Genomic DNA, 23847 nt, shown 5'->3' on the forward strand with positions numbered 1-23847 from the left:
GAGCGTTTTGGTGAGGTTTTCTCACGTATTGAATCACGTGATATAGATAAAGCCCTCTTATTGAACCTCCTCAATTCCTTTTTGGGATAACCCCTAGCCGCAAACTTACAACACATCTCATCCAGACGCTGTTCAACTATACTCTCATCGGACACTATCCTCCGTACCCTCAATAGTTGACTCCAAGGCAAAGAACTTACCATTCTCCTTGGATGATTGCTGTCAAACAATAGCAGATTATTCCTGTCAGTGTCCTTGACAAAAATATCCGTTCTTAATTTGTCTGCTTCCTTATATACGAGGGTATCTAGAAATTGTATCTGGGTTATTGACTGCGTTAAAGTAAACTGCAACTCCGGGTAAATCCCATTCAGGTACTCATGTAATTGCTCAAGTTCTATTGTACTCCCCTCCCACACCACAAAAATATCATCTATATAGCGCCACCAGGCTCTGACGTGGTGCCAGAGGCTGGAATTGTACATGTACCTGTCCTCGAATACCGCCATGTAGATGTTAGCATAAGTGGGTGCCACATTGGACCCCATGGCGGTACCCCTTAACTGCAAAAAGAACTCATCCCCAAAGAGGAAATAATTCCTCCTGAGGATGAGCTCCAGCAGTGTGAGGACAAGTCGTGCACACTCTGGGGCCACGTCAGAGCCCTATAGCGCAGATGACACAGCATCAAGTCCCTTCTCATGTTCAATCGATGTGTATAAAGATACAACATCGAATGAAACCAAAATGGTGGATTCGGAGACAGTCAAATCATTAATTTTATTCAAAAAATCATTAGTGTCACGAATATATGATCTTGCTGACACAGCAAATGTGCGGAGCACCGGATCCAAAAAGATGGCAGTTTTACTAAATAAAGAACCCCTCCCTGAGACTATCGGTCTCCCGGGAGGGTTCAATAGATCCTTATGGATTTTGGGTAGCACATACAGTACCGGTACCACTGGTGTATCCACAATCAAATACTCTGACAGCTTGTGGTCAATGAGTCCAATGGCTAAGGAGTCACTGACCACAAGCTGTAATTCTCCCTGAAAACGAGCAGTAGGATTACACGAAAGTCTCTCATATACACAATGATCATCAAGTTGGCGCAAAATCTCTGCTCTGTACTTACAACTGTCCATGATTACCACCACCCCACCTTTGTCGGCTTGTTTAATTGTTATTGAGGTATCATCCGCCAGCATATTCAAGACCTTCTTATCCGCTGAGGTCATATTTTGACACATAGGGGGTTTAAATTTTTTTTCAAATTATCCATGTCCCTCTGTACTAATTCGATGTAGGACTCCACAAAGTGGTTCCTACAGGGTGGCAAAAAAATCACTTTTTTATACAGCCCCACCTCCCGCAGAGAGAAACCCCCCATTGATTTATCCAACGCTGGGTTAGTATCACCCGTTTTCCCAGCGAAAAATTCTGTCAACCTCAGCCTTCTAAAAAAGGTATGTAGATCTATCTCTAAAGAAAACCAATCTGGATTACTAGAGGGGCAAAATGATAGGCCCTTTGATAATACCTTCAGTTCAGTATCAGAGAGTGTTTTAGAAGAGATATTTACCACCAGTTCACTGTTGATCATTGGTTGTCTTTCATATTCCTCGTCTTCATTGTGAATTTCCTCACTTGGTGTTGACTTTTGTGCAGACCCCGATCTCCTGTGTTTGCGGCCTCCCCTGCGGCCGCGTCTCCTGGATTTGTTTCTCTCCTCTCTAAAAAACGTAGACCTTCAGTATTACCTTTACTAGAATCCTCAGTGGAATCTGATTCAGCAGAGGTGAAACCAAAATTAGGATCTCTCCTCCCCTGTGGTTTCCTGCGTCCTCTAGATGTCCCGGCTCTGCTCTTCTTATTATACGGGAAACGATTAGGTCCCGTCTGCCAAGAGAAAACCTTACCAGTTTTATAGTCCTCCACATCACGAAACCACTTTGCTCTCTTAGTGGCTTCTATATCCATACGGAATTTCTCCACATTTCCATCGATCTTATTTTTAAGGGTGCCCCAATCCTGTGCTGTCAGTTGACCCTTTAGTTGTTCTTCCAATTCCATGACATTTTTCTTAATCACCTCCAATTCCTTCCTTAAAAATTCAATGTTTAGTAACATAATATCGAAAGCATATTTATTCGAGATGGACTCAAATTTAAGGCAAAACTGTGCATTATCGGGTAAGAGGGTTGGCCTGAGATGTGGCCGCAACCCACGTGGAATCCTCCTGACTTTAAAGTATTCCGTCAGGGTCATCACATGAAGTTCAAGAGAGACAAACCTCCTCCTCTCGTTCTCCCACTTTCTCTTTAGCATATCTGTCGTGGGTTTACTCAGAAAGGTCATGTCTGCATTAGAGCCAGACAGTATCCGTGCAGCGTCATCATCGGTATACGAAAAAGTCATGGCATTATCTAGCCCACCCACCTCTAGATCAGTAGAAATATCCATCCTTGTGGTAGAGGTGCACGCCAGTCCAGGTTCAGTCCAGAGAAATACAAGAAGAGGGACTGACAGCACTCACTCAAAGGGGCGCCCGTTCTGTTTCCAGGGAACCCTCCCGGGTGTGCAAACAGTCTCAGATAGATGAACAGCGCTCCAGTCAGGTGTAATCATCAAAGTGAAAAATTTATTAAGCCATGGTACAGCAACGTTTCGACCAAAAATGTGGTCTTTTTCAAGCATACAACTTATCACAACATGCTGGTTTATATAGTGTGGATACCACACAGGGCACCAATCACCATCCAGCCATCAATTATACAAAAGAACACCACAAATTGTATATTAAAAACCATACAATACATACATATAGTTAAAAAATCATTTCCCATATAGGTAATATACATATTTGGACATATACACACAAAAGTAATTTGTTTAGCTACTGGTCCGCAAATAGAACAAAGGCATCTCCGTTGTCATAGTAATGTTCCTCCAATGTCCATACACATAGGAAAATCCGTGGAGCCAATGGTGTGTCAGCAAAATACGGCGCCAAAAAGCACAGGTAGCCAATAATAGCCACTCATATGAAACATATTGTCTCAGCTACCAATATGACGCTCTGTTAAATAGTTAAATAGTACCTCCATACCTTCATCATATACATGCGTCCGTCACCGGAGTCTGTTACCGGGTCAAAAATCCAGCCGGCGCTGCAATGGGAGAGCGCAAGCGCACGATCAGCTAGGCACACCCCCATCACATGACCGCGATGCGAGTGTGTCCAGCGTCACAGCGGAAGCCACTCCCACCATACAGCGCCCACATGACCCAGACTACAACTGTAACCCAGGCAACATAATCAAATACTATAACATCAAACCGCATATCGCACAGATATCGCAGCATGCAGGTGCCCGCACATCAATCGCCCGACGAGCCCCCACCGCACAAATGCGAAGTGGACAAGTCAGGCAGAGACACGCGGACAACCCCCAAGCGTGAATCTGCACGATCGCGACAAGGTGGCAGTCTAATACCTAAAGGAAAAAGAATTGACATGAGAAAAAAGCAAATTGGCAAAGGAAAAAACTATGCGGAACCACTCTCAAATCTAAGAATAGCATACAAAATACAAATAAACTCAAAACAAACTGCATAACATATCCTATAACCTAAACATGAGGCAGTCGGAAGACAATATACCAGGGGCCAGCATACAAAATCCATGCATTCCTTATTGCGTAGAAGACATAATCTTAAATGCAATTTCCAAAGGGCTCCAATGGTCTGTCCACCGACTGTCACAACCATTACCTATAAGGGAAAGTGAAATAAGAAATACAAAAAAAGTGTGATTAAAAACAAGAATACCAATGTAGACACTGCATCAATTCGGAAGGGCAAAATTATTCTTTGGAGACACAAACTTGCAAATTGAAGTCTAAATTTAAACCCCTGGGTTGTAGAGACCCCAATTCATAAATCCATCGCATCTCCTTCTTTTTAAGCAGAGCTAATCTATCACCCCCTCTTCTCGGAGCAGGGACACTGTCTATTACTCTAAAGCGTAACTGATAGACCGAGTGTTTGTTGTCCAAAAAATGTTTAGGAATTGGCAGGTCAATAAGGCCTGTTCTAATGGTGCTTTTATGCTTGCTGATACGGGCCTTCACCTCCATTGTGGTCTCACCCACGTACACCAAACCACATGGGCAGACGATCATATAGACCACAAAACTGGAGGTGCAGGTATACCGTCCTTTTAGGAAGATCTTTTTTCCGGTATGCGGATGATAAAAAAATTCCCCCTTCAGCAAATTATTGCAACACGCGCAGCCCAGGCATGGGAAATTCCCATTCCGGGGCACACTTAAGGTCTGTTGGATCGAGACTTTCGATGTCCCTATGTCCGATTTGATCAATCTATCCCCCAAATTCCGTCCCCTTCGGTATGACATCAGGGGAAAACAACCAAAAGCTGAAACAGACGGTAAACCATGTTGTAAACATGACCAATGTTTTTTTAAAATCCTATCGACCCGATAGCTAGCTGAATTGTAAGTCGAGACAAATGGGATTCGCTCACAAGAGCGTTTTGGTGAGGTTTTCTCACGTATTGAATCACGTGATATAGATAAAGCCCTCTTATTGAACCTCCTCAATTCCTTTTTGGGATAACCCCTAGCCGCAATACCAAGGGAGGAAATTCACAATGAAGACGAGGAATATGAAAGACAACCAATGATCAACAGTGAACTGGTGGTAAATATCTCTTCTAAAACACTCTCTGATACTGAACTGAAGGTATTATCAAAGGGCCTATCATTTTGCCCCTCTAGTAATCCAGATTGGTTTTCTTTAGAGATAGATCTACATACCTTTTTTAGAAGGCTGAGGTTGACAGAATTTTTCGCTGGGAAAACGGGTGATACTAACCCAGCATTGGATAAATCAATGGGGGTTTTTTCTCTGCGGGAGGTGGGGCTGTATAAAAAAAGTGATTTTTTGCCACCCTGTAGGAACCACTTTGTGGAGTCCTACATCGAATTAGTACAGAGGGACATGGATAATTTGAAAAAAAATTTTAAACCCCCTATGTGTCAAAATATGACCTCAGCGGATAAGAAGGTCTTGAATATGCTGGCGGATGATACCTCAATAACAATTAAACAGGCCGACAAAGGTGGGGCGGTGGTAATCATGGACAGTTGTAAGTACAGAGCAGAGATTTTGCGCCAACTTGATGATCATTGTGTATATGAGAGACTTTCGTGTAATCCTACTGCTCGTTTTCAGGGAGAATTACAGCTTGTGGTCAGTGACTCCTTAGCCATGGGACTCATTGACCACAAGCTGTCAGAGTATTTTATTGTGGATACACCAGTGGTACCGGTACTGTATGTGCTACCCAAAATCCATAAGGATCTATTGAACCCTCCCGGGAGACCGATAGTCTCAGGGAGGGGTTCTTTATTTAGTAAAACTGCCATCTTTTTGGATCCGGTGCTCCGTACATTTGCTGTGTCAGCAAGATCATATATTCGTGACACTAATGATTTTTTGAATAAAATTAATGATTTGACTGTCTCCGAATCCACCATTTTGGTTTCATTCGATGTTGTATCTTTATACACATCGATTGAACATGAGAAGGGACTTGATGCTGTGTCATCTGCGCTATCGGGCTCTGACGTGGCCCCAGAGTGTGCACGACTTGTCCTCACACTGCTGGAGCTCATCCTCAGGAGGAATTATTTCCTCTTTGGGGATGAGTTCTTTTTGCAGTTAAGGGGTACCGCCATGGGGTCCAATGTGGCACCCACTTATGCTAACATCTACATGGCGGTATTCGAGGACAGGTACGTGTACAATTCCAGCCTCTGGCGCCACGTCAGAGACTGGTGGCGCTATATAGATGATATTTTTGTGGTGTGGGAGGGGAGTACAATAGAACTTGAGCAATTACATGAGTACCTGAATGGGATTTACCCGGAGTTGCAGTTTACTTTAACGCAGTCAATAACCCAGATACAATTTCTAGATACCCTCGTATATAAGGAAGCAGACAAATTAAGAACGGATATTTTTGTCAAGGACACTGACAGGAATAATCTGCTATTGTTTGACAGCAATCATCCAAGGAGAATGGTAAATTCTTTGCCTTGGAGTCAACTATTGAGGGTACGGAGGATAGTGTCCGATGAGAGTATAGTTGAACAGCGTCTGGATGAGATGTGTTGTAAGTTTGCGGCTAGGGGTTATCCCAAAAAGGAATTGAGGAGGTTCAATAAGAGGGCTTTATCTATATCACGTGATTCAATACGTGAGAAAACCTGACCAAAACGCTCTTGTGAGCGAATCCCATTTGTCTCGACTTACAATTCAGCTAGCTATCGGGTCGATAGGATTTTAAAAAAACATTGGTCATGTTTACAACATGGTTTACCGTCTGTTTCAGCTTTTGGTTGTTTTCCCCTGATGTCATACCGAAGGGGATGGAATTTGGGGGATAGATTGATCAAATCGGACATTGGGACATCGAAAGTCTCGATCCAACAGACCTTAAGTGCGAAATGGGAATTTCCCATGCCTGGGCTGCGCATGTTGCAATAATTTGCTGAAGGGGGAATTTTTTTATCATCCGCATACCGGAAAAAAGATCTTCCTAAAAGGATGGTATACCTGCACCTCCAGTTTTGTGGTCTATATGATCGTCTGCCCATGTGGTTTGGTGTACGTGGGTGAGACCACAATGGAGGTGAAGGCCCGTATCAGCAAGCATAAAAGCACCATTAGAACAGGCCTTATTGATCTACCAATTCCTAAACATTTTTTGGACAACAAACACTCGGTCTATCAGTTACGCTTTAGAGTAATAGACAGTGTCCCTGCTCCGAGAAGAGGGGGTGATAGATTAGCTCTGCTTAAAAAGAAGGAGATGCGATGGATTTATGAATTGGGGTCTCTACAACCCAGGGGTTTAAATTTAGACTTCAATTTGCAAGTTTGTGTCTCCAAAGAATAATTTTGCCCTTCCGAATTGATGCAGTGTCTACATTGGTAATCTTGTTTTTAATCACACTTTTTTTGTATTTCTTATTTCACTTTCCCTTATAGGTAATGGTTGTGACAGTCGGTGGACAGACCATTGGAGCCCTTTGGAAATTGCATTTAAGATTATGTCTTCTACGCAATAAGGAATGCATGGATTTTGTATGCTGGCCCCTGGTATATTGTCTTCCGACTGCCTCATGTTTAGGTTATAGGATATGTTATGCAGTTTGTTTTGAGTTTATTTGTATTTTGTATGCTATTCTTAGATTTGAGAGTGGTTCCGCATGGTTTTTTCCTTTGCCAATTTGCTTTTTTCTCATGTCAATTCTTTTTCCTTTAGGTATTAGACTGCCACCTTGTCGCGATCGTGCAGATTTGTGCTTGGGGGTTGTCCACGCGTCTCTGCCTGACTTGTCCACTTCGCATTTGTGCGGTGGGGGCTCGTCGGGCGATTGATGTGCGGGCACCTGCATGCTGCGATATCTGTGCGATATGCGGTTTGATGTTATAGTATTTGATTATGTTGCCTGGGTTACAGTTGTAGTCTGGGTCATGTGGGCGCTGTATGGTGGGAGTGGCTTCCGCTGTGACGCTGGACACACTCGCATCGCGGTCATGTGATGGGGGTGTGCCTAGCTGATCGTGCGCTTGCGCTCTCCCATTGCAGCGCCGGCTGGATTTTTGACCCGGTAACAGACTCCGGTGACGGACGCATGTATATGATGAAGGTATGGAGGTACTATTTAACTATTTAACAGAGCGTCCTATTGGTAGCTGAGACAATATGTTTCATATGAGTGGCTATTATTGGCTACCTGTGCTTTTTGGTGCCGTATTTTGCTGACACACCATTGGATCCACGGATTTTCCTATGTGTATGGACATTGGAGGAACATTACTATGACAACGGAGATGCCTTTGTTCTATTTGCGGACCAGTAGCTAAACAAATTACTTTTGTGTGTATATGTCCAAATATGTATATTACCTATATGGGAAATGATAACTATATGTATGTATTGTATGGTTTTTAATATACAATTTGTGGTGTTCTTTTGTATAATTGATGGCTGGATGGTGATTGGTGCCCTGTGTGGTATCCACACTATATAAACCAGCATGTTGTGATAAGTTGTATGCTTGAAAAAGACCACATTTTTGGTCGAAACGTTGCTGTACCATGGCTTAATAAATTTTTCACTTTGATGATTACACCTGACTGGAGCGCTGTTCATCTATCTGAGACTGTTTGGACATCCGGGAGGGTTCCCTGGAAAAAGAACGGGCACCCCATTGAGTGAGTGCTGTCAGTCCCTCTTCTTGTATTTCTGAGGTCCTTGACCCATCGTGGCGTGAGGTACAGGAAGGTGGTGGGAGCAGCTCTGAGGAAGAGATTCCCCGAACGGGCCAAAGAGGGAGAGGATGGGGGAAGACTGCGGTTCCTGTAGCCTCCACTTCGGCACCCATTAGGAGCATGCCTCTTCCAAAAGCCAAAACGGGCACTCCCAAGACTTGCAGTGCCTGGTCCTTTTTTGACACAGTTGCAGATGACATTTGCTTTGTCAAATGCAAGGTGTGTCATCAGAAAGTCAAAAGAGGGAAAAATGTCAGCAACCTCAATACCACAAATATGTGGAAACATGTGCGGACCAAGCATGCGGTGGAGTTACAAAAACACACTGAAGCCCTAGGCCAACCAACTGCGGCACCTACCAACTCTTCAGCTCGTGTTGTTGCCTCTTCCTCCAGCTCACACTCAGCTGGTTCGGCTTCCTCACAGGATCGCCATGGAAGAACCTCTGGCACTGTTGTCCAGAGACCCACAGTAATTCCACCCAGAGCACCACGTTCACAGTCATCCTCACACTCCCAGCCCAGTCTACAGCCATCGGTAGCACAGGCATGGGAGAAAAGGTGGCCATTCTCGGCAAACCACCCCCAAGCACAAGCTCTGAATGCTGGCATAGCAAAACTACTGTCCCTTGAAATGCTGTCATTCAGGCTGGTGGAGACTGACAGCTTCCGTAACTTGATGGCATTGGCAGTCCCACAATACAATGTGCCCAGCCGCTTTTATTTCAGCAGGCAAGCCGTCCCTGCCCTGCACAAGCATGTGGAGGGAAACATAAAACACACGCTACTGAACGCCATCAGTAGCAAGGTCCACCTCACCACCGATGCATGGACCAGTCACCATGGACAGGGGCGATACCTTTCCCTCACTGCCCATTGGGTTAATGTTGTTGAGCCGGGTACAGACGTGTTCTGCCAACTCCAAGAATTGCAGGAATCCTGTCTGTCCGCATTGACTCCTCCTCATACACAAGTTCCTCAGAACTTATCACTGCAGGAGCAGTCACAGTCCACCTCCACATGGACCCATGAACGTTTACCTGTTACGACCGACATGAGCACAGCTGTGGCCAAACATCAACAGGCCATCTTGAAATTAATTTCTTTGGGAAATTGAAGCCACACAGCGCAGGAGCTCTGGAATGCCATCAAGCAGGAGAGCGACGTGTGGTTTGTGCCAGCGAATCTCCAGCCATGCATGGTAGTGTGTGACAATGGCCGAAATCTGGTGGCAGCTCTGGCACTAGGCAACCTCACTCACATCCCATGTCTGGCACATGTACTCAACTTGGTCGTGCAGAGTTTTTTGAGGGACTATCCAGATCTTGATGCACTGCTGCACAAGGTCCGCCTAGAGTGTGCTCACTTGCGGCGTTCCAGCATGGCAAGATCGCACATTGCAGCTCTGCAGCGCCGATTCCGCCTTCCAGAACATCGCATCATATGTGAACTACCCACCAGGTGGAATTCCATGTTACATATGTTGGATCGGTTGTGTGAGCAGCATCAAGCAGTAACGGAGTACCAGCTGCATCAGGCACAAAGAAGTCGCAGTCCGCGCCGTTCAGACTTCACAACCACTAAGTGGGCCACTATGAAGGACGTCTGCCAGGTTTTGCGTTCCTTCGATGATTCCACGCGGATGGCGAGTGCAGATGATGCACTAGTCAGCATGACTGTCCCCCTTATCTGCCTGCTTCAACAAACACTGCAAGCGCTAAGGGATGATGTTGTGGAAGAGGTGGAGGATGAGGAGTCACCAATTCCATCAGCTTCTGGACAGTCAGCGCTACGTGGTTCCTCACAATGGCCTAGGCAGGGGACACTTTGTGAGGAGGATGAGGAGGAGTCAATGGAGGAGGAAGACATCAGTCCAGAGGAGGGAGTTACACAATTCTCCAGTAGTCAGTGTGTAGAGCGAGGGTGGGGTGATGCAGAGCAGGCAGAGATCACGCCTCAAGCAGGGGACAGCGTTTCTTGGCCAGTTGGCAGTCTGCAGCACATGGCTGATTACATGCGGCAGTGCCTGAGAAACAACCGCCGCATTGCCCACATTCTGAACATGGCTGATTATTGGGTGTACACCCTCCTAGATCCTCGCTACCGGGACAACTTACAAAGCCTCATAACACCATTGAACCTGGAGCGTAAAATGCAGGAGTACCAAGACACACTGGTGAATTCCATCATCTTCTCCAGTCCAAGTGAGAGCAGTGCTGCTAGTGCTTTACAAAGCAGCTCAGTGCGTCGAGGCAGTGGAGGAAGCTCTGCACAAAGAGGGAGCAGAAGCAGTGTCTCAGCACAAGGCAAGACCAGTATGGCCCAACTGTGGCACAGTTTTGTGTGCCCGCCACACATGCCTACACCATCACAGATGGCTCCAGTCAGCAGGAGGCAACGTTTCTGTCAGATGGTGACAGACTACATGTCTTGCCCTCTTACTGTACTCCCAGACGGCTCTTCCCCCTTCAAATTTTGGGTCTGTAAGCTGGATACATGGCCAGAGCTAAGCCAGTATGCATTGGAGGTGCTGGCTTGCCCTGCTGCTAGTGTACAGTATTATCGGAATGCGTCTTTAGTGCCGCAGGTGGTGTACTAACAGACCGTCGCATGCGACTATCCTCCGATAACGTTGACGTGCTTACTTTTCTGAAAATGAACAAGGCCTGGATCTCACAGGAATTTGCCACTCCTCTTCCAGATTAAATAATTGGCTGGCTACAGTATCCAGGTCTCCTGTTGCGTTCATGTTTCTACCACCTGAACTGTAATCCCTGGGCTCCAACACCGCCAGTTGATGCTCAGAAGTGCAGGCTGCACAGTCAAAACACATGACCCAGTGTTATTGGGTTTCAGTAACGTCAGCTGATCCCCAGCTGTGTAGCCAGCAATGTGTCCTGCGATCGCCACGCTGACACAACTACTGAAATTTAAGGGAACCTGTCCCCCCCAGGCGTTTGTTACTGAAAGAGCCACCTTGTGCAGCAGTAATGCTGCACAAGGAAAAGGTAGCTCAGACACAACAGATATTAAACTGCCTCCAGTGCAGGCTTCAGCCTACACTCTGCTCCTCCTGCTGACCCTGGGCTCTATTACCGCCAATTGGTGCTCGGAAGTGCTGGCTGCACAGAGAAAAACACTCGCCACTGTCAGTGGGGTTCAGCTATGCCAGCTGTTCCCCTGCTGGGTAGCTGGCAATGTGTCCTGCAAACGCCACGCAGACACAACAGATATTAAACTGCCTCCAGTGCAGGCTTCGGCCTACACTCTGCTCCTCTGCTGTCCCTGGGCTCTAACACCGCCAGTTGGTGCTCGGAAGTGCTGCGGGGCTGGGATTCATGGGCATGCGCAGTGCATATCTTCGCCTCTCACTCATCTCCTTCCGCCTTCTTCAGACTGTGCGGCTTCACGGCCATGGCATGCGATAAGGGATCCGCTGATGCCGCAGTCTAAAGCAGGCGTACGGACATGAGTGAAAGGTGAAGATATTTACTGCGCAAGGCCATGAATCCCAGCCCCGCAGTGTGAATAAATCGGAATACACTGCGGGGCTGGGATTCATGGGCATGCGCAGTAACAGCGCATGACCAAGGGATAACACAACAGCTCAGACTCCGGAAGACAAAAAAACAACGCTCAGGAGGCTGCACCCAGAACCAAGGGCGTATTTTTGACAGCTGTGCTTCCTCTCATTAAGAAGGAAAGTCCCGCCTCCGAGACGGTTTCACGGTATGAGGGGGAAAATTTTAGATGTATTTCATTCAGCGTGTGCAAGGAACATAATTGAAAGCTCCACCTTTTCCTTGTGCAGCATTACTGCTGCATAAGGTGGCTCTTCTAGTTACTAACGCCTGGGGGGGTTTAAAGGTTCCCTTTCAAGTTGCTCCAATTAGGCTTCGGCCTACACTCTGCTCCCCCTGCTGACCCTGGGCTCTAATACTGCCAGTTGGTGCTCGGAAGTGCTGGCTGCACAGAGAAAAACACTCGCCACTGTGTCAGTGGGGTTCAGCAATGCCAGCTGTTCCACTGCTGTGTAGCCGGCAACGTGTCCTGCAAATGCCACACAGACACAACAGATGTTAAACTGCCTCCAGTGCAGGCTTCGGCCTACACTCTGCTCCTCTTCTCCTCCTTGATTCACTGGGCTCTAACACTGCCAGTTGGTGCTTGGAAGTGCTGGCTACACAGAGAAAAACACCCGCCACTGTGTCAGTGGGGTTCAGTAACGCCAGCTGTTCCCCTGCTGTGTAGCCGGCAACGTGTCCTGCAAATGTCATGCAGACACAACAGACACTAAGCTGCCTCCAGTGCAGGCTTCGGCCTACACTCTGCTCCTCTGCTGTCCCTGGGCTCTAACACCGCCAGTTGGTGCTCAGAATGTTATGATCCGGTGACCGTGGAGCCGCATGAGAGACTTTCTCAGGAGTAGGTGGTACCTGTACTGACCGCAAACCCTAAACTAACACCGCAACTAGAAGTAGCCGTGGGATGTACCTAACAAGTCCTAGACACCTCGACACAGCCGGAGGACTAAATACCCCTATAGATGGAAATGGGAATTCTTTCTTGCCTCAGAGCAAAACTCCAAAGGATAGGCAGCCCCCCACAAATATTGACTGTGAGTATAAGAGGAAAGACACACGCAGGCAGAAAAACAGGATTTAGCAAAAGAGGCACTTCTAGCTAAATAGAAAAGGACAGGACAGAATTCTAAGCGGTCAGTATTAAAATCCTAAAAATATCCACAGCAGATAATACAAATATTCTACATCTAACTAAAGACATAGAAAGTATATCTGCATCTCCTGAGAATCCAGCATGACTGAAAAATCCAAACAAAGTCTAAGCTGGACAAAAACTCAATGAATTGCACTGAATTGCAAAGCACACCGCATGTGTGCACAGAGACAAAAAACCAGACACTTATCTTAGCTGAATTGGCAGCAGGGCATGAGGAGCCAGAGAGAGATGCAATCCCTCCAAGAACAATGGACAACTGGCAAGGACTCATGGATCCTGCAAACCTAAATACCTAGTAGAGCTGCAATCAGCAGAAACACCTGCCCTGGATTACAACCCCAAGACAACTGCACTACCACCAACAACCACCGGAGGGAGCCCAAGAGCAGAATTCACAACATCAGAAGTGCTGGCTGCACAGAGAAAAACACTCGCCACTGTGTCAGTGGGGTTCAGTAACATCAGCTGTTCCCCTGTTGTGTAGCCGGCAACGTGTCCTGCAAACGCCACGCAGACACAACAGACACTAAGCTGCCTCCAGTGCAGGCTTCGGCCTACACTCTGCTCCTCCTGCTGACCCTGGGCTCTAACACCGCCAGTTGGTGCTCAGAAGTGCTGGCTGCACAGAGAAAAACACCGGCCACTGTGTCAGTGGGGTTCAGTAATGCCAGCTGTTCCCCTGCTGTGTAGCCGGCAACGTGTCCTGCAAACACCACGCAAACACAACAGACACTAAGCTGCCTCCAGTGTAGGCTTCGGCCTACAGTCTGCTCCCCCTGCTGACCCTTGGCTCCAACACCGCTAGTTGGGGCTCTAGGAAGACAATCTTGAATAGGTCCCCCTGGTTCCAGTACCATCAGCTGATTCCGGGCAGAGCCTTTGGCTTAGGTGCCTCCTTCTGGGTATCCGAGCTCCACCAACATCAGGTGGTCCTTGGTAGTGCTTTCTGGCACGGGTACCTCCTGCTTAGTAACCGGGTTCCAGTAACATCAGCTGGTCCTCCGTAGTTCCATTGGCTCTTGGACCTTCGACTACCCATCTGGGTTCCAGTACCGTCAGCTGGTTCTTGGCAGTGTCTTTTGCTCTTTTACCTTCTGCTCCCCATCCTGGTTCCAGTACCGTCAGCTGGTTCCGGGCAGAGCCTTTAGCTTAGGTGCCTCCTTCTGGGTATCCGAGTTCCACCAACGTCAGGTGGTCCTTGGTAGTGCTTTATGGCACGGGTACCTCCTGCTTAGTAACCGGGTTCCAGAAACGTCAGCTGGTCCTTGGTAGTTCCATTGGCTCTTGGACCTTCGGTTACCCATCCGGGTTCCAGTACCATCAGCTGGTTCTCGGTAGTTCCATTGGCTCTTGGACCTTCAGGTAGCCATCCGAGTTCCAGTTCCATCAGCTGGTTCTCAGCATTTTCTCAGCCTTCTTGTACCTTCTGCTACATTTCCAAGTTCAAGACCCTAAAGACGACGACCCGGAAGACCGAGAAGCAGAAGAACAAGAGGCTGCAGAACAAAGAGCAGAAGAACATTATGCATAAGACTAAACATCAGAGCAAAAGATATTATCTAAATTATAAGCAGAAGAAGACTAAGCAGTGTATGGGGGTGAGTCCGTTCCTACTCGTGGTGCCCCTGGAAAAAGCCTGCTGCTGCAGGCCTAACTGAACACTGACAAATCCTGTTGTAACTCTTTTGTGACAGGCAGAACGGAAGGTGTAATCTTCAAACTGTTATAGATACCAACTACAGGAATGCCTGTCACAAATAAGAATATGATGAAGAAGTAGAATATGAAGACGAATAATAGTTTAATAAAAAGAATATGAAGAATGTAACAAAAAAAATAATAGGTAGAAGATGAAGAAGAAGATGAATAAGGTGAAGAAGAAGTTGATGTCAAAGATGCTGCTGCTGAGAATGATGAAGAAGAATGTGTCGGAGAAGTAAAAAAGAAGATGAAGGGCATGGAAGTAGTGAAACATCAATATCTGACAAAATAAAAAAAATCTTAACATAGTCTATTTCTTTGTAACTCCGAACGTCTTAAAGGGCCACTGTCACCCCCCTCCAGCCGTTATAAACTAAAAGAGCCACCTTGTGCAGCAGTAATGCTGCATTCTAACAAGGTGGCTCTTTTAGTTTTAGGTTCAAGTATACCCCAAATAAAGCGTTTTTATACTTAGCTACAATTCCTGTCTCTAGCCAGGTAGGCGGGTCCTCACTCCCCAGCTTGGCCAGCTCCTCTGCCGTCACTCACATCTTCCTGCGCTTTCGGCGCCGCCCCCTCAGCGCTGTTATCGTTTCAAAACCGGCGCCTGCACTGTGTACTGGTGTCCTGCGCAGACGCAGTAAGCTCTGGCCATCTCATGATGGTGCCATGATGAATTGGCTGTTGTTCTGTCTCTAGTCTTTGGATGTTTGAATGTCTTGGCTGAATCTCTGGCTGTCTTTCTGGGCCTACACAATTTATGTCTAGCATAATTACGATACAATACTGTGCCTTCACAGGGGCCAATCCAGCACTTCTATTTCATTGTTATTGAACAATTTCTTTGCCAATCTCAACATATGCTTCAGGTCATTGTCCTGCTGGAGTACTTTGTAGTGTTTTTCATACTCATACATGGTACTCAAGTGTACAAAGTAACTCATCTTGTAGGATACTCACACATAGCATAGAATTGAGGTCACCATTGATCCTGATATAATCAGTCTTCCTCCACCGAACTTGACAGTTCCTTCAATTTCTCATTTCTTCCTTTCTTGTTTCTTCCAGATCCATTTGCACCCATCAGAGCCTAGTCTATTGACTTTTATCTCATCTCGTCAAATCACCCATTTTCAAATTTTTACTGTCCACTTTTCGTAATTTTTTTTTTGTGAACTCAAGCTGACGCCTCTTAAGATGATTTTTAAGTAGAGGCTTCTTCACCTTTTTACAAGCCGCCATTCCAGACATATATAACGTGCGCCGCATGGACATCTGTGATCTCACTATTATGAAGCATTAATGCCATCTCCACTGCTGTGTTTGTCATGCCAGAACTGATAGACCTTGTGATAAGTCAACTTGTTAACTCTGATATTTTTCCTAGACTCCCATGTCTTGGCTTTTGATTGGATGGACGGACTTCATTTCGTATTCTTCCAACTGTCATGGAACTCACATGATGCAGTTTGGCAATTTTCTGGGTCAAGAGACCACTATCGATGAGCTGGATGATGCAGTTTCTCTTTTCTTCTGAAATCTTCATAGCTACTCCTCGATTTGAACCAGTGACCTTTAAACCTAATAATAAACTGAGCTATTACTGAATGTGAGAACAGGTTGCATTTTACAGTATACAGGAAGAAAAAGATTTTTCCACCACCAGGAGCAAAATAGTAACAATACAATGACATGATAAGAATGTGAATAACTAATCATATGCAGAATAGTTGCAAGCCTAAATTTATGTACGAGATAGTCAAGATGATTGTTTATAAAATGATTGTAGTCTCACATTCGAAGCAGTAGTGAATGGCTAGATATGGAGCCTGAAAGTCAAAAGTTCATAACATTGTACCCTATTGCTCATCAGTGTATTCTGTTATATTTGTGGTTGTTTTGCAACACCCTAACAAAGGACAAATATATGTGACTTTGGGCGTTAAGCTTATTATGCATATTTCAGGAATAAAATTAGGGACCATGAAAAACCCTGGGCACCACATAAAGTGTGCAGGAAATTTTTTGAAAACCTGAGACAGTGGACTAAGGGTCAGAGAAAAAGTCTCAGCTTTGGAGATCCAATGGTGTGGCAAGAGCCTCAAAACCATGTTGATGAATGTTACTTCTGCATGATAAATATTACCGGCATGAACAAAAAGTCAAAATCTTCCATCCAGTACCCAAAGCTCCCCTCAGAGCTACCATTGGTTGCTCACAGTGATGAAGTTCCTGTACCTATCTACAATACTTTGGAAATTTCCAACGATGATGAATTCTGTCAGTTCAATTTTTCCAAGACACTGATGATGAATATTTTGTGACCTCAGAGGCTGATTCCAGAATGTGTCAGCTATTCATTTAAGCTGAGCTGAATGATCTGGTAGGAGGTCTTACTTGATTCAAGCTTAAACGAAAATAGCCTCCTGGCTCCCAGTGCCACATTTTTGTATAATAACAGAGAGCAAGATCTACTGACATATTTTCAAATGGATGAGAAGCTCATATATTGCATCGAAGTCAAAGAACTGTTTGAGTCAATGGGTTGTGATTGCTATCTAACTGAATGGAGGCTTTTAATTGCCAGTTTGAAGAGAAGTCTAAAGTTTGTGCTGCTTCACAATGGCAATAAACTAGATTCCATTCCATATTTGGTAAATATAAAAAAAACTTATGAATGTATGAGAACCATTCTCCAAAAATCAAATATAATGATCATTGCTGGATTTTATGTGGTGACCTGAAGATTATATCGATTCTTCTAGGACAACATATCGGATACACTTAATTTCCTTGCTTCTTGTTCCTTTGGAATAGCCGAATAAAGGCAGAACATTATACAAGGAAAGAATGGTAAACTAGAAAGAAATGTATGATCGGTGAAAACATTATCAAGAATGTTAATCCACTCGTTAATCCTCAGAATATGTTGCTCCCCTACTGCATATACATTTAGCACTGATGAAACAGTTTGTTAGGGCTTTGGATTGAGATGGTTAGTAATTCAAGTCATACAAATGTACCAAATTTCATTCTCTTTCACTCAAAAAGGTGAAAGCTGGCATATTTGATGGTCCGCAAAATTAGGCTTCCTCAAAATTCCTTAATACCATGAAAACCATAAGAAAGGATGCTTAGTCTGCTTTTTCTGACATGATTACAGACTGTGTGGGCAACTTTAGGGCTGAAAATTATAACCTTTCACTTCAAAATTTGTTGATTGCTTTTCAAAGACTGGGAGCAAACATGAGTGACAAATTGCATTTTCTTCTGAGTGACCTAAACTACTTCCCTTCCAATTTTGGAGCTATGAGTGAAGAACAAGGAGAATGCTTTTACCAAGACATCAGTACTGTGTAACATAAATATCAAGGCAGATGGAACACAACAAGATAGCAGACTGCTACAAGTGTTTAAAGAGTGACAACCCTGATCGTAACAATTCCAGAGCATTAAAAAATAGAAAATGTCTTTGTAACAATTAAAATTTACACAACTATTGCTCTCTTGGATAGATAATAGACACATTTTTTGCATGATAATCAGAATTTATTATTACCTCTGATATTAGACCTTAAAAACTTTAATAATAAAAATAATAATAATCTTTATTTATATAGCGCCAACATATTCCGCAGCGCTTTACAAACAGTTTCAAACACAACAATCATAAGTAGTGTTGAGGGATACCGTCCGATACTTGAAAGTATCGGTATCGGATAGTATCGGCCGATACCCGAAAAGTATCGGATATCGCCGATACCGATACCCGATACCAATACAAGTCAATGGGACACCAAGTATCGGAAGGTATCCTGATGGTTCCCAGGGTCTGAAGGAGAGGAAACTCTCCTTCAGGCCCTGGGATCCATATTAATGTGTAAAATAAAGAATTAAAATAAAAAATATTGATATACTCACCTCTCCGGAGGCCCCTGCACCTCACCGCTGTTAACCGGCAGCCTTCTTTGCTTAAAATGAGCGCGTTTAGGGCCTTCCATGACGTCACGGCTTCTGATTGGTCGCGTGCCGCTCATGTGACCGCCACGCGACCAATCACAAGCTGTGACATCATTCTCAGGTCCTAAATTCCTAGAATTAGGAATTTAGGACCTGAGAATGACGTCACGGCTTGTGATTGGTCGCGTGGCGGTCACATGAGCGGCACACGACCAATCAGAAGCCGTGACGTCATGGAAGGTGCTGAACGCGCTCATTTTAAGCAAAGCAGGCTGCCGGTTACTACCAGGGCGCGCCAGAGGGTGAGTATATCCCTATTTTTTATTTTAATTCTTTATTTTTTACATGGATATGGATCCCAGGGCCTGAAGGAGAGTTTCCTCTCCTTCAGACCCTGGGAACCATACACTGGGAACTTCCGATTCCGATTCCAGATACCACAAAAGTATCGGATCTCGGTATCGGAATTCCGATACCGCAAGTATCGGCCGATACCCGATACTTGCGGTATCGGAATGCTCAACACTAATCATAAGTAGCAATGTTAACAATACAATAATTAAAGCAACATAAGATGACCCTGCTTGTGAGAGCTTACAATCTACAATGAGGTGGGGGAGATACAAAGTAAAGGTGTGTATTTACAATGATCTATTTACAATGATGGTCCAGCCATTTTCAGGGAGTGGGGGATAGATAGAAGTAGTGAATGGGCTACAAACAAACATAAAATGACTTTGATTAGGGAAAGTGATAGGCCGCTCTGAACTATGCAAATTGTGAATGGTCCTAATATCTTGGGGTAGAGCATTCCAGAGGATTGGCGCAGCACGGGAGAAGTCTTGGAGTCGGGAGTGGGAGGTACAGAATAGTGCAGAGGTTAGTCGAAAGTCATTTGCAGAGCGCAGAGGTCAGTTAGGCCAACAGACAGAAATGAGGGAGGAGATGTAAGGGGGTACTGCACTGTGAAGAGCTTTGTGGGTGAGAACAAGTGCTTTGAATTGGATTCTATAATGAATGGGCAGCCAGTGTAACAAGTGGCGAAGAGCGGATGCGTCAGAGTAACGATTAGCTAGATAGACAACCCTGGCTGCAGCATTAAGGTTAGACTGGAGAGGGGAAAGTAGAGTAAGGGGGAGGCCAATTAATAGAGCATTGCAGTAGTGCAGGCGGGAGTGGATCAAGGCGACAGTGAGGGTTCTTGTTGTTTCCATAGTGAGAAAAGGGCAGATTCTAGAGATGTTCTTTAGATGTAAGTGGCACGAGTGGGCAAGAGATTGTATATTGGATGTGAAGGAGAGATCGGAGTCAAACGTAACACCCAGACAGCGTGCCTGCTGCCGGGGTGTTATTATGGTGCCACCCACAGAGAAGGAAACGTCAGGTTTAGGGAGGTTAGTAGATGGTGGGAGCAGAAGAAGTTCAATTTTGGAGAGGTTGAGTTTCAGATAGAGAGCGGACATGATGTCGGAGACTGCGGACAGACAGTCACTGGTGTTCTGTAGTACAGCGGGAGTAAAGTCAGGGGATGAAGTGTATAGTTATGTGTCATCGGCATAAAGATGGTACTGAAAGCCAAATCTGCTGATGATCTGTTGAATTGGGGCCATGTAGAGAGAGCAGAGAGGGGGGCTGAGGACTGAGCCCTGAGGTACCCCGACAGTGAAAGGAAGAGGAGACGAAGTGGAGCCAGAGAACAGAACACCGAAGGAGCGGTCAGATAGATAGGAGAAGAACCAGGAGACAAGGAGACATTTTTCAATTGTGGAAAAAATGTTACGCATTGCATATTTTTTGGCTTCATATCAAGAAACAGGACCTTTCATTTGGATAAAATCAACACAAATATTTAGGTTAGCAAACAATTTTTTCAAATGTAGACCAGTGTGATAGTGATAGGGTTTTTAACACAAGCAGATGCATTAAAACAAAGATTATTGCAATGGGTATATGAGAAAAAAATAATGAGGGATTTCTAAAAACATCTGAAATTTATCTATCTACAGTACACACCAAAAGTTTGGACACACCTTCTCATTTAAAGATTTTTCTGTATTTTCATGACTATGACAATTGTACATTCACACTGAAGGCATCAAAACTATCAATTAACACATGTGGAATTATATACTTAACAAAAAAGTGTGAAACACCTGAAATTATGTCTTATATTCTAGGTCCTTCAAAGTAGCCACCTTTTGCTTTGATGACTGTTTTGCACACTCTTGGCATTCTCTTGATGAGCTTCAAGAGGTAGTCACCAATGGTCTTCCAACAATCTTGAAGGATTTCCCAGAGATGTTTAGCACTTGTTGGCCCTTTTGCCTTCACTCTGCGGTCCAGCTCACCCCAAACCATCTCGATTGGGTTCAGGCCTGGTGACTGTGGAGGCCAGGTCATGTGGCGTAGCACCCCATCACTCTCCTTCTTGGTCAAATAGCCCTTACACAGTCTGGAGGTGTGCTTGGGGTCATTGTCCTGTTGAAAAATAAATGATGGTGAAGGCAATCCAATGGAATAGCATGCTGTGGTAGCCATGCTGGTTCAGTATGCCTTCAATTTTGAAAAAATCCCCAACAGTGTCACCAGCAAAGCACCCCCACACCATCATACCTCCTCCTCCATGCTTCACGGTGGGAACCAGGCATGTAGAGTCCATCCGTTCACCTTTTCTGTGTCGCACAAAGACACGGTGGTTGGAACCAAAGATCTCAAATTTGGACTCATCAGACCAAAGCACAGATTTCCACTGGTCTAATGTCCATTCCTTGTGTTCTTAAGCCCAAACAAGTCTTGTGAGAAAAATGTATGTCACGATAATGTAAAAACCATAGCTGACGGATTTTTGCACTTCTGACCATGGTCCCAAAAACACATGGCAGACACTGGGTAATTTGAAGCTAGTGTGTGAGCAGGATGTGGCTTTAAACTGCAGGTGACCAATCCTGCAAAGCCACCTGTGGTCCCTCCCTTCTCAGTCAGGAATGCCTTTGTCTCCAGAGTCTCAGAACGTAAAGATCTCTGACCTCAGTGAATATAATTAACCAGCCCTTTAGTGATGTCACAAAGCTGTGGTTATTTAAGTGACTCCACTTTACCCAGCCTAGGGAGTCTTTGTCTGAGTTTTTACCAGAGGAGTCCTGACTGTCAGTCCTGATGCATTGGGACATATGGGAACTCCACCCGCTAGCCTGGTTGCCTGAAATTAACTGAGAACATGTGAGTTGTACCTTTTCTTATTTAATCCCTGTTATTTTTATAATTACCTTGTACATTTTCAATTGTCTCATATTGTAACATCTTTCTATGCTTTTTTTGTAAACACTGCCTTAAACTTTCGGAGTAAAATATATAAATTGCTAGTTCCTGTTCTAAAACGTACCTTAAGCCTTCTGAAGGGAATTACGCTACTGTTTTGGGTTAGCTTCAGACCCGTTTAATCAAAGCTGGTGGCAGCATACCGTTGTACTGGGTAGTTGGGAGTCGTTGTAGCGACTGCGGCGTTGATTATTATTGTTCCTGCCTGAGCGGGAGTATTTATATCGCCTCGCTGCAGCGTGCCCAATAGCCAGTACATGGCAGGCAGCCTTTCTGACGACTAATTATCCTAGGTGCAGTACCTAATCTGACCTGAGGGTAAGGGGGCACCAGAGAGCTGCAGGTTTCAAGTGGAACTGTAAGTGGGATATACATAAATCCCAGTTCATGGTATATTGAAGAGCAGTGGGATACCTAAAATAAGCCCCTGCTGTAAACTAAGAGGTCAATAACCTTGTGTGTGTTTTTTTATCACATTGTAGCAGTGGAGGGATAACTAAGGTAAGCCCCCTGCACATGTCATAGCTGTCTGTTGTCCTAAAATCACCCCTATCCGTGACGTAGGGGTGACGGTCACAGTGTGAATCGTGACATATTGGTGGCAGCGGTGAGGATTCGTGACTAGTGTTGAGCATTCCGATACTGCAAGTATCGGGTATCGGCCGATACTTGCTGTATCGGAATTCCGATACCGAGATCCGATACTTTTGTGGTATCGGGTATCGGGTATCGAAACAACATTAATGTAATAATGTGTAAAAGAGAGAATTAAAATAAAAAATATTGCTATACTCACCTCTCCGACGCAGCCCGGACCTCAGCGAGGGAACCGGCAGCGTTGTTTGTTTAAAATTCGCGCGTTTACTTGGTTACGTGAAATCCCGGCTTGTGATTGGTCGCGGCGGCCATGTTGCCGGGACGCGGACCAATCACAGCAAGCCGTGACGTAATTTCAGGTCCTTGCAGGATTTTAAAATTACGTTCCGGCGTTGTGATTGGGCGCGTCGTGGTCACATGGGCGATGTAACCAATCACAAGCCGGGACGTCACGGGAGGCTGGACACGCGCACATTTTAAAATGCGCGCGTGTCCAGCCTCCCGTGACGTCCCGGCTTGTGATTGGTCGCGGCGGCCATGTTGCCGGGACGCGGACCAATCACAACGCCGGAACGTAATTTTAAAATCCTGCAGGACCTGAAATTACGTCACGGCTTGCTGTGATTGGTCCGCGTCCCGGCAACATGGCCGCCCTGACCAATCACAAGCCGGGACTTCACGTAACCAAGTAAAAGCGCGAATTTTAAACAAACAACGCTGCCGGTTCCCTCGCTGAGGTCCAGGCTGCGTCGGAGAGGTGAGTATAGCAATATTTTTTATTTTAATTCTTTATTTTACACATTTATATGGATCCCAGGGTCTGAAGGAGAGTTTCCTCTCCTTCAGACCCTGGGAACCATCAGGAATACCGTCCGATACTTGAGTCCCATTGACTTGTATTGGTATCGGGTATCGGTATCGGATTGGATCCGATACTTTGCCGGTATCGGCCGATACTTTCCGATACCGATACTTTCAAGTATCGGACGGTATCGCTCAACACTATTCGTGACATATTGGTGGCAAGGCGGTGGGATATCTTAGAGCATTAGTGATTTGGTTTGAGCAATCATTCCTTTCACTAAAAACTTGCAAAGTTCTTGCGAGGACTCTGTGCAAATAAGTTTGGAGAACAAACTCAGTGTTTATTAGTCCTGAGACA

This window comes from Ranitomeya variabilis, chromosome 3, assembly GCF_051348905.1.
Source record: "Ranitomeya variabilis isolate aRanVar5 chromosome 3, aRanVar5.hap1, whole genome shotgun sequence".
NCBI lineage: Eukaryota > Metazoa > Chordata > Amphibia > Anura > Dendrobatidae > Ranitomeya > Ranitomeya variabilis.